Raw genomic sequence first — 10882 nt, 5'->3', positions numbered from 1 at the left:
TCCATTTACTACAAAATTCAATATCTCAACCAATTCATTCCACACTTTGCACTCTAAAATCCATCACTCAAAATTAAACAACACCAACAATCATCATCATTTTATACTCATCACAATCATACCCAAATACATACAAAATTCTTCATCATTCATTCACAATTTATATACCACATACTCAATTTAATCAACAAATTCATTTGGTTCATCCTAACTTAAAGTCTTCTAACCTAAGTTTTCACGTGACATTAAACATTAACTACGAGAAATCAAAACCAGACCTTGGTCGATTCTTTCCTAAGCTCAAAATGCTACAATTCAAGCTTCCAATACTCACTTCAAGCATCCAATATCCACCAATTTGATTCTAATTTCTCCAATTTTGCCAATTCAACCCCAATTTAATACAATATCAATCTAAGTCATACAATTCCTCAAGATTAGTACTAGGGCACACAAATTAGACAAACTACAAGGGTTTAAAGTTTTTTTACCTTACCCATTAATGATTGGGATAAAATCCAATAATTATCCAATGTTAGATTGTACCTAAACCACCAAAATTATCAAAATCACTCAAAACTCACACTAAAATGTGAATTCAGAAAAGAGGACTCCGAGACGAACGCGTGGTAATAAACGGCTCATCAATCGAAACTCTGGATTGAAAGATATGGAAGATAGAAGATTGAGTAGAGTTAGGGTTCATGTTTGCTCCCCTTTCTCCCAAGATCAGCGTGTTTTATTGTGTAGGTGGGTTTGGCCCACTTGGGCAGTGTCAAATTCATATTTAATTATTTCTACTCTATTAAACTATAAAATTTAATTTTCTAATTTTTTTAAATAATAATTAATTTATGGGTTAATTATTTACTAATTTCCTGGGGTTTACAAAATGCATTTTGCAATGGACAATTTCCTAGCTAATTTGTCACCAAAGTTTTTATTTTTAGCGAGCAACTAGTTTCTCGCTAATTTGTCGCATAATATTGTAAAATTCAAAATTCAGGTAGTGACAGAAAACAATTGTCACTAACTCGTCGCAATAGATAAATCATTAAGCTAGGGAAGTGTTCCTTACTAATTAGTCGCTAAAGTGGAATACGGATATTGAGCGCCTAGGACCTAAGTAGCGAGAAATTTGTGTCTGTTTAACAACTGACACACTTCGTTCACTGATTAGCAGTAAAATACATTTGTCGCTAAGTTGTCGCAAGTTTAATTTAGCGAGCGACTTAGAAAATGCAATCTCGTCGCAAAGCAAAAGCTATATCCTACCTATTTTGTAGCAAATTACTCGCTGATCTCGTTAGAAATCCGTTGCAGAGTTATAACAAATCAAAAGCTAACAGAGAAAAAGTTAAAAATAACTGGTCACAATTGAATCACTAATCAAATGCTTATTAGTGGGAATTAGCGACCGCTTAACAACTGATAGACTTTCTTCACTTGTTTATTGTTGCTACTAATTTGTGAGGAAACACGTTAGTCCTTATTCTGTCATTACTTTAACTAGCGGCTCACCAGGCACTATCATGCCTATTCAGCCGCTTTTCTATTGAGTTTAAGAAATTAATTTATATTTATATTTTTAAAATTATAAATTTAATATTAATAATTAAAAATAAATTATAAAAAATAAAATATATTAAGTTATTTAACATGTAAAATGTATAAAATAAATAAATTTATAAATATTTATAAATTTTTTATCTTGATTGTTACTTATAATAACAACGTAACGATTTTAGTATTATACTTAAATTAATTCAAATTTCATTATTCTATACATTAAAAAATAAATAACTCAATAAATTTTTATTTTAATTTTTATTTGTTAATAATATATTATTTTTATTTTGGTTTTCATTAATAATATATTATTTTTATTTTGGTTTTCATTAATAATATATTATTTTTATTTTGGTTTTCATTAATAATATATTATTTTTATTTTGGTTTTCATTAATAATATATTATTTTTATTTTGGTTTTCATTAATAATATATTATTTTTATTTTGGTTTTCATTAATAATATATTATTTTTATTTTGGTTTTCATTAATAATATATTATTTTTATTTTGGTTTTCATTAATAATATATTATTTTTATTTTGGTTTTCATTAATAATATATTATTTTTATTTTGGTTTTCATTAATAATATATTATTTTTATTTTGGTTTTCATTAATAATATATTATTTTTATTTTGGTTTTCATTAATAATATATTATTTTTATTTTGGTTTTCATTAATAATATATTATTTTTATTTTGGTTTTCATTAATAATATATTATTTTTATTTTGGTTTTCATTAATAATATATTATTTTTATTTTGGTTTTCATTAATAATATATTATTTTTATTTTGGTTTTCATTAATAATATATTATTTTTATTTTGGTTTTCATTAATAATATATTATTTATTAACAATATAGAAACAGCATCGTTCCAACCCAGGTTCCTCCTCCTGATCTGAACAAACACCAACCCAAAGCCTCAATGTCTCTCTTCCATGGGTCTCGTTCTCGCCACTCACTCCCTCAAGCTCTCTCACCTCTCTCACGCCATTCTCGTCTTCAGTGTCTTACATCTCTTTTGGTCTAGCACTCAGCGTTTCGGACTCAGGGTTATCGCGCTCTGTATCCTCACTGTCTCATGCTCAGTCGCCGCCTTCCTATGCTCGTTGTCGTGTTCTTACTTCGGTCGTCAGGCCAGTTGGCCATCTTTCTTCACCGTCACCGTCTCGCACCCAATTGCACACCTTCTTCACCATCGTCGTCACCGCAGAAGAAGCAGCAGGTCCCGGGGTCGCTCTCTGTCTCGTCATCCTCTCGTACTCAGATGCGTGCCTTTTCCTACGCTCGTCGTCTCCGGCAGTAGAGGTAGCAGGTCCTGGTGGGTTGGTCTTCATTCGTCTTCTTACTTTGAGCCTCGCCGTCAGCTTCTTTTATGCAACCCGATTTGGTGAGTTTCAATTAATTTCCCCTTTCTTTCTATTTTAGTTTTGTTGCTGTAATTCATCAATGCACTTTGAATTTGTTGCTGAAAGTTGAATGTGTTGCTGAAATTTGTTACTGGAACCTTGAAGTTGTTGCTATTCAGAAATGATCACTTAAATTTGTTCATGGCTGAAAGAATTGGTTACTGATTGAACTTGAATGGACTTTGATTTTGTTGTTAAATGTTGAGTTTGTTACTGGAACCTTGAAGTTTTTGCTGTTCTGAAATGATCACTTAAATTTGTTTATGGCTGAAAGAATTGGTTACTGATTGGACTTGAATGCACTTTGATTTTGTTGTTGAAAGTTAATTTTGTTGCTGAAAGTTGAATGTGTTGCTGAAATTTTTTACTGGAAGCTTGAAGTTGTTGCTGTTCTAAAATGATCACTTAAATTTGTTCATGGCTGAAAGAATTGGTTACTGATTGAACTTGAATGAACTTTGATTTTGTTGTTGAAAGTTGAATTTGTTGCTGAAAGTTGAATGAGTTACTGGAACCTTGAATTTGTTGTTGTTCTGAAATGATCACTTAAATGTGTTCATTGCTAAAAGAATTTGTTACTAATTGAACTTGATTTTTTTGTTGTCTTGCTTCATATTGTCATGAATTTTAAGTTCCTCTTTTCTAACAGTAATGATAGTTCTGTCAATCTCTTGGGTTCTTATTGTATTAAAAGATATAATTAGTTATTGATATTTTTTATTGAACTCAGTATATCTCCCAATTATTTTTGGTGTTTCTAATGCTTCAAATATTTTATTATTATTTCGTTCAAGCTTTGTATATTATCTTTTTATGATTTATATCTTTATTTTCAAATTGAATGTATTATGTTTGTTACTTTATAACTGGTAGAAAGGATTATTTAGTATGATTGTGAATAAAAATATATTAATGAAATTTACAGAAAAAAATACAGGAGACTATGTCATTTATATGCACGTTAAACATTGAAATTACAACTAACATGAAACATTAGTCCAAATAATCATGGCGCCGATAGAAGTTGAGTGTCATGATGGCAAGATTGCACTGGTCATCTAAGCGAGGAATTTAAGAAAAGTGTTGTGGAATTCATAGATTTTGTAGAAAGAAACCTGACAGTCATTGATAGTTTAGGTCGCATTCTTTCTCTATGCAAAAAATGTAAGAACGGAATTAGGGATGAAATATTTTGGGTCAAAAAGCATTTGTGTGATCGTGGATTTATGGAGTGTTATATAAACTGGACTGCTCACGGTGAAGAATGATGGGTTGAATAGGACATAAAAATGTTACCCAAGTACATGAAGAGGAGAATACAAATCCATATGTAGACATGGTTATTGATGCTACAGGTGATAACTTAAATGTAGTGGATGGTTTAGAAGAGGATCCAAATCCATCAGTGTCGAAGTTTTATAAGTTGCTGAGGAGTGTTGCCGAGCCTTTATGGGATGGCTGCACCAAGCATACAATATTGTCAGCTGTAACCCAGCTGGTGAACTTGAAGTCAGAATTTAACATGAGTGAGAACTGTTTATAATCGAATGGTTACCATAATCAAGAGTATACTCCCAAAATCAGAGAAGTTGCCAGAAGATTTCTACCAGTCAAAGACAATGATTCAAGAATTGTGATTAAGATATGAGAAAATTGATGCTTGTCCTAATCACTGCATGCTATATTATAAAGAAACAAGTGACAAGACTAGTTATGTAACCTGCACAATGTGTGGACACCCACGATTTAAGACAAAGGAAGGGGATACAACTAATAGCAGTGGGGATGTGCCATACTCAATATTGAGATATTTTTCTATTATTCCAAGGCTTCAACGTTTGTTTATGTCTAAAACTACTGCGTAATATATGAAGTGGCATGTGGATGGAGTACACCAAGATGAATCGGTGATCACACATCCGACTGATGCTGATGCTTGGAAACAATTTGATGCCACTCATGAACTATTTGTCCAAGAATTTAGAAATATTAGGCTTGGACTTTGAACTAATGGTTTTAATCCATTTTCTGACTCGAAGACTCCATACTCATGTTGGCCTGTGTTTGTCACACCTTACAATCTTCCTCCAAGTATGTGCATGAGAAGAGAGTACATATTCTTTAGTCTTTTAATCCTTAGACCGAAGTCTCCTGGAAAAATATTAGATGTTTATCTTAGAACACTAATTGACGAGTTAAAGGTTTTGTGGGACAATGGTGTTACTACTTGTGATGCATGGGAAAAGAAAAATTTTAACATGAAGGCAGGATTATTGTGGACTACAAGCGATTTTCCGGCTTATGGAATGTTGTCTGGTTAGAGCATGCACGGTCGACTTTCTTGTCCAATTTGCATGAAGCACACTAAATCGTTTCGACTATAATACGGTGCTAAACCATGTTAGTTTGATTGTCATCGACAGTACTTACCTGCTGGTCATGCATTTCGTCGTCATCGGTACTCTTTTAAAAAGTCAACCGTGGAAAACTCTTTTCCATCGAAACGAATGAGTGGAGTTGAAAGCTTAAATGAGTTGGACAAACTCGAGGAATCTAACTTCGGGGCTAATTCGAGAGGAAAAATGGGTGACTTTGGTACAATTCATAATTGGGTGAGAAAAAGCATTTTTTGGGAGTTGTCTTATTAGTCAACAAATTTGATAAGACACAATTTAGAGATTATGCACATTGAAAAAAAAATATTTTTGACAACATCTTTAACATTGTTATGGACATAAAGGGCAAGACAAAAGACAACACAAATGCAAGAGAATATTTGAAGATAATATGTAAACACCCTAACTTGGACTTGGTATTCGAGAATGGAAAGTGCAAAAGACCAAAAGTAACATATGCCTTAGATTCTCAACAAAGGAGGATAGTATGTGAGTGGATAAAGCAATTAAAATTTTCTGATGGTTATGCATCAAATATTTCACAATTTGTTAATCTAGCGGATGAGAAGATATATGGAATGAAGAGTCACGACAGCCATGTTTTCATAAAAAGACTAATTCCATTAGAATTTTGAGACGTGTTGCCAACATCCATATGGGGAGCGCTAACAGAGCTCAGCTTGTTCTTTAAACAAATTTGTGGCATTGAAATACGCTTTTCTGCTGTGGAGAAGGTAGAAGTTTCCATTATTGAAACAGTTTGTAAGCTAGATAAAATTTTTCCGCCAACTTTTTTTGATGTGATGGAGCATTTAGTTATCCACATCCCCTATGAAGCTAAGGTTGGAGGACCTGTGCAATATCGATGGATGTATCCATTTGAAAGGTGTATGCTATACTTAAAACGAAAAGTTTGAAATAAGGCAAGAGTTGAAGGATCTATTTGCGAAGCATATATTTTGGAAGAAATTTCAAATTTTACTTCTATGTATTTTGAGTCAACAATACAAACAAGGTGGACTCAAGTTCCTAGGAACGATGACGGTGGTTCAAATATGGACAAAAATTACTTGTCTATTTCTAGATACCCATACCCTTCTATCGAGCGAGGTTCAAAGAAATACTTAACTGATGAAGAGCTTCATATCGTCCTCACATACATTTTGTCAACTGCGAAAAAATAGAACATTATCTCCAGTAAGTCAAAACTAGTTTTTATATTCATATTATATATACACTAATTTTACAATTAAATTAAATGTTGTATTGATTACTTTATTTATTAGACAATTTGAGGATTCACCGAAAGTATTGGATCCAAATATCTCCGAAGATGAAATACTAAGTGCCCACGATAAGGACTTTAGTAGATGGACAAAGAATCAAGGGAGTGACTTTTGAAATTAAATATTTAAAAGATTAAAATTATTTTTCAAAGAAAGAATGTATAACTTTCAATTGTCATTATATTCATTTGTAGGAAGATACATGTCACATTGAAAGTAGAATGATTCAACAGATAGCTCATGGTCCTTCCAAGTCTGTCACTTCGTACAATGGCTTAAAAGTTAATGGATATAGACTTCATATTAAGAATCATGATAAAAATAGAGCTACTATGAATAGTAGGATATGTGTTAAAGGAAATATTTATGAGAAAAATGACTTAGAGTACTACGGTATTCTTGAGGAGATATTGAAACTGTCATACTTAGGCTATGAAAATACTGTATTTATCTTTCGATGTTGTTGGTTTGACCCAATTAATGGAGTAAAAGTTGACGAGAGATATGGGTTAATTGACCTAAAGTATAAATCAATACTACAATCAAATGAGCCATTTGTTTTGGCTGAACAAGCACAACAGGTATATTACACAAATATCCATATAGTGGGTATAAGTCTAGTGGAGAATGGTGGGCAGCTTGTAAAGTTAGAGCCAAGCTCTTTATGAATGAAACATTGCATGATCCAGATGAAGAACCAAATGAGCAAGATGATAGTATTGATTTTTATCAAGAAAGTGTATCTGAATTAAGAGCGCAAAGTGTTGGTTTGGAGGGTGAAGATATTTCGTTGTTTGATACAAATGCTCCAATGGAAGAAGTAAATGTAGAAGATATAAATTGTCCAATGGACCTTTGCTCAATGATGAGTTCATCAACGATAACAAAGATTTTGACAGTGAAGATAGTGAAAGTGCTAGTTCCAAACATGAGAATAAAGACTACATGATATAGATTCACATATTTTGTGTCTTTATGTATCCCATATGTTCGGTGAAATTCCTTAGCCACCTTACAAAATCAAGGTAAGCTTCTATGCTTGTTCCATTGAATCTATTTCTTAATATATATTATGTTTTAGTTTTAGGGATTATATAATAAAAAAATTCTTATTTATTTGTTTAAATATCACGTACAAGTTGAGAATTTGACTGGGGTTCAACTATAAATAGTTCTGGAGGCAAATGAATGTAAGGTAATTTGTCTCCTTTTATTTTTGTGCAAATTTTATTACTGCGGTCATGTAAATGTTAAATTTGATAAGCTCAAGTTTATCTATTTGTGCTATTACTTTCTCTCACTTAAGGCAATTTGTAGGCGGTTGGTATTCTAGAGTATGGAGTTGTTAAAGTTGCTAATTTGATGATCAAGCATGTTATAAATTCATTTGTAAATAAGGCATAAATAAAAACATAAATTGATCCATTGGTAGGTGTGTCTCACTTATTCATCTAATTAGTCTAACAATCTCTATCATGTGTTTTTTTCTCTCTTATCTCTTTTATTTTGTATTTTTCTGAAGAGCAAGTAATAAGTCTCCTAAACCAACTGCTACTTGAAACAAACCTGCTGCCACCTCTCATGATGATCCATTTTTAGTGTTTAAAACTACTTCATGCGCAGCATCTTCACAATCATTCTTTGACTCTTTGGAACAAATTAATAAGTGGAATATTTCCAAAGGTGCACGAGACAACTTCAGTGCTTCCCCAAATATTACATACTCAAATAAAAGTTTTTCTAAATGCTTGAGCTAAAAACTACCACTACTTATCTTTGTTTTTATCACTACTAAGCAGTTTTCTAAAATATGTTTTATGCAGTTAAGTGCTCAAATGTATCATCGATAGATGAGCTTGAGGAATTTGCCATGGGTAAGATGCAGAATAATGCTACCAAAAAGGACAATATCAATACTGGTGACACTAAACGAAACTTAGCTGCAAAGATCAACAAAAATAAATGAGGTCCACTGCAAGAGTAAACCAATCAAATGACACAAGACATAATTTAGAAAATCAATTTTTAGTTTTTTCTTAAAGGTAAGCTTTTGAAAACATATCTAAATTCGCCCCTTAGGTGTCCTAAATTGATTTGATAGTCAGATATTTTAGTTTAATGATCCATATAGAGACCTGTTATGTGATATTTCATATACTTGTTGTACTTTGAACTTAGAACACAAATGATGTCTTCATGGTTTTTACCTTATTTTTCTCATACTTTCTTTGGGTGTGATTTGATTTTAATGTGGCAGAAAATCGCCGATTATACGGATGTTCAGATAAAGAGATGGGCTACAAGAAAAGAAACCAATATGCGGGCATTGCTATCATTATTCCTAGATGTATGCTCTTTTGACATTAGTTTTGCATTGCTAATACACTATTCTCTTTTGTTACTACTCTAATGGAAAGTGTAAAGGAAATGGACACAACAAATTGTTTGGTTTTGTTTTTAATTGGGTAGTCAATTATTACCCGCTTCAGAATAGCTATAGCATGAAAGTATAAGCAAGAACAACCAGATCCTGTCTAGAATATTATTGTTCACTATGGTTGTGCTAAATTATCTTTGCAACTGAATTATTTATATTAGTTATAAATGAAGCATACTACTATTTCATCCCGTCAGCTTATGTATTGTTTTAGAAGTTTTTTAGTTCTATAAAAATTTCACTTATTTTAAGATTTTGTTTCTTAATTGTTTATTTTATATATTACTCCATTTCAAATGCTACAGCATATTTATTAGCTTTATTGTATAGGAAAATGATGCATCTTCATTGTGTATATTTTCATTATTTTGTTTCCTTTTACTGAAACAATTCAGTCAATTTTATAATTTATTGTTCAGATCTTTCTCAGATCTTTCTTGTAATTTTTCATTTCTCAAAATTTACCCTGAATTTCATATTCAGGTTCTTTGGCCAGAATGTGGTTGGGAGCCAATGTCTATTACAGATATGATCTCTTCCACATTGGTGAAAAAGGTTGGCAGAAAAGCAACTTTATGCATTCACCCAGATAAAGTCCAACAGAAAGGTGCTACTCTTGAACACAAATATATTGCAGAGAAGGTTTTTGACATCCTCAAGGTACAAGTTCATACCCTTTTAACCCTCCTCATATAATATTTTAAGGAAAAAAAACACCAAGACTATGATATTTGGGTGTGGCCTTTCTCCAAATCCTGTGTTACGCAGGATGTTTGTGCATCAGGCTACTCTTTATTGCAGTATGATAAATGTGTTACCTTTTTTATTTTGATGTTGTGATCCAAAATACAGGCAGTGTGGACCAAGTTTAAGGTGGACGAGCTTTCTTAGACCCCTTGCTAAATTTTCTTTGTGAATCATAGTTGTATGCCTCGGACTTGTGCGCGTCTTCAGTTTGGAAATATTCACTTGAATTGTTGGTTTTGTGCTGTTGAGGATATAACTTTGCAAGAGTTTATTGCAGTATGATAAATGTGTTACCTTTTTATTTTGATGCTGTGATCCAAAATACAGGCAGCGTGGACCAAGTTTAAGGTGGACGAGCTTTCTTAGACCCCTTGCTAAATTTTCTTTGCAAATCATAGTTGCATGCCTAGGACTTGTGCGCGTCTTCAGTTCGGAAATATTCACTTGAATTGTTGGTTTTGTGCTGTTGAGGATATAACTTTGCAAGAGTTTCGTTTTCCTAATGCGTTTATGATTAGAATGATCTTTGTAAGAAGTTGTATTGTACAGTAATGTACTTAAATGTTCATTGAGGTCAATGTACAAAATTTGTAGTGCTCCTTAGCAATTTAGAAATGCATAGGTAAAATTTAGCCAACCCTCAAATTAGAGGTTATCTTATATTTAGATTGTGCACGTTTGCACACATGCATTTGATACGTTGTATGAATAATGTATCATTAATTTTTTATTTATTCAGCAATATTTGTTTGTGATGTCGAATTCAATCAAGTTTCTGTTCCATTTTGTGGTTAGGATGGCAATTTTAACTGCAATGTGACTCTAGCCAAGTATATTAAGTTTCGTTGTCATAAATGTAACAAATTAATGGATATAAGATTTATAAGTCATAATGTCATACCCTATTTCAAAGTCAAGAGATTTTGGTTGGTCAATTCAATATATATATAAAAAAAGAACATAATAAAAACTATATATATATATATAGTTTTCATTATGTTCTTTATATATATATATATATATTACAA

General features: G+C 31.9%; 1 protein-coding gene across 1 annotated transcript in view; it reads right to left on the bottom strand.

Annotated features, from left to right (window-relative positions):
- Positions 3466 to 10882, bottom strand: part of LOC107647347 (flowering locus K homology domain-like) — a 16911-nt gene continuing 9494 nt past the window's right edge. The window contains exon 3 of the transcript XR_001612417.2: positions 3466 to 3477. The gene's annotated coding sequence lies outside the window, so the exon portion shown is untranslated. The remainder of the gene's footprint in view (positions 3478 to 10882) is intronic.

The sequence above is a fragment of the Arachis ipaensis genome, chromosome B06 (assembly GCF_000816755.2).
Source record: "Arachis ipaensis cultivar K30076 chromosome B06, Araip1.1, whole genome shotgun sequence".
Lineage (NCBI taxonomy): Eukaryota > Viridiplantae > Streptophyta > Magnoliopsida > Fabales > Fabaceae > Arachis > Arachis ipaensis.
Note: the sequence above shows the minus strand (reverse complement) of the source record. Positions and strands in the feature narration are given on the sequence as shown.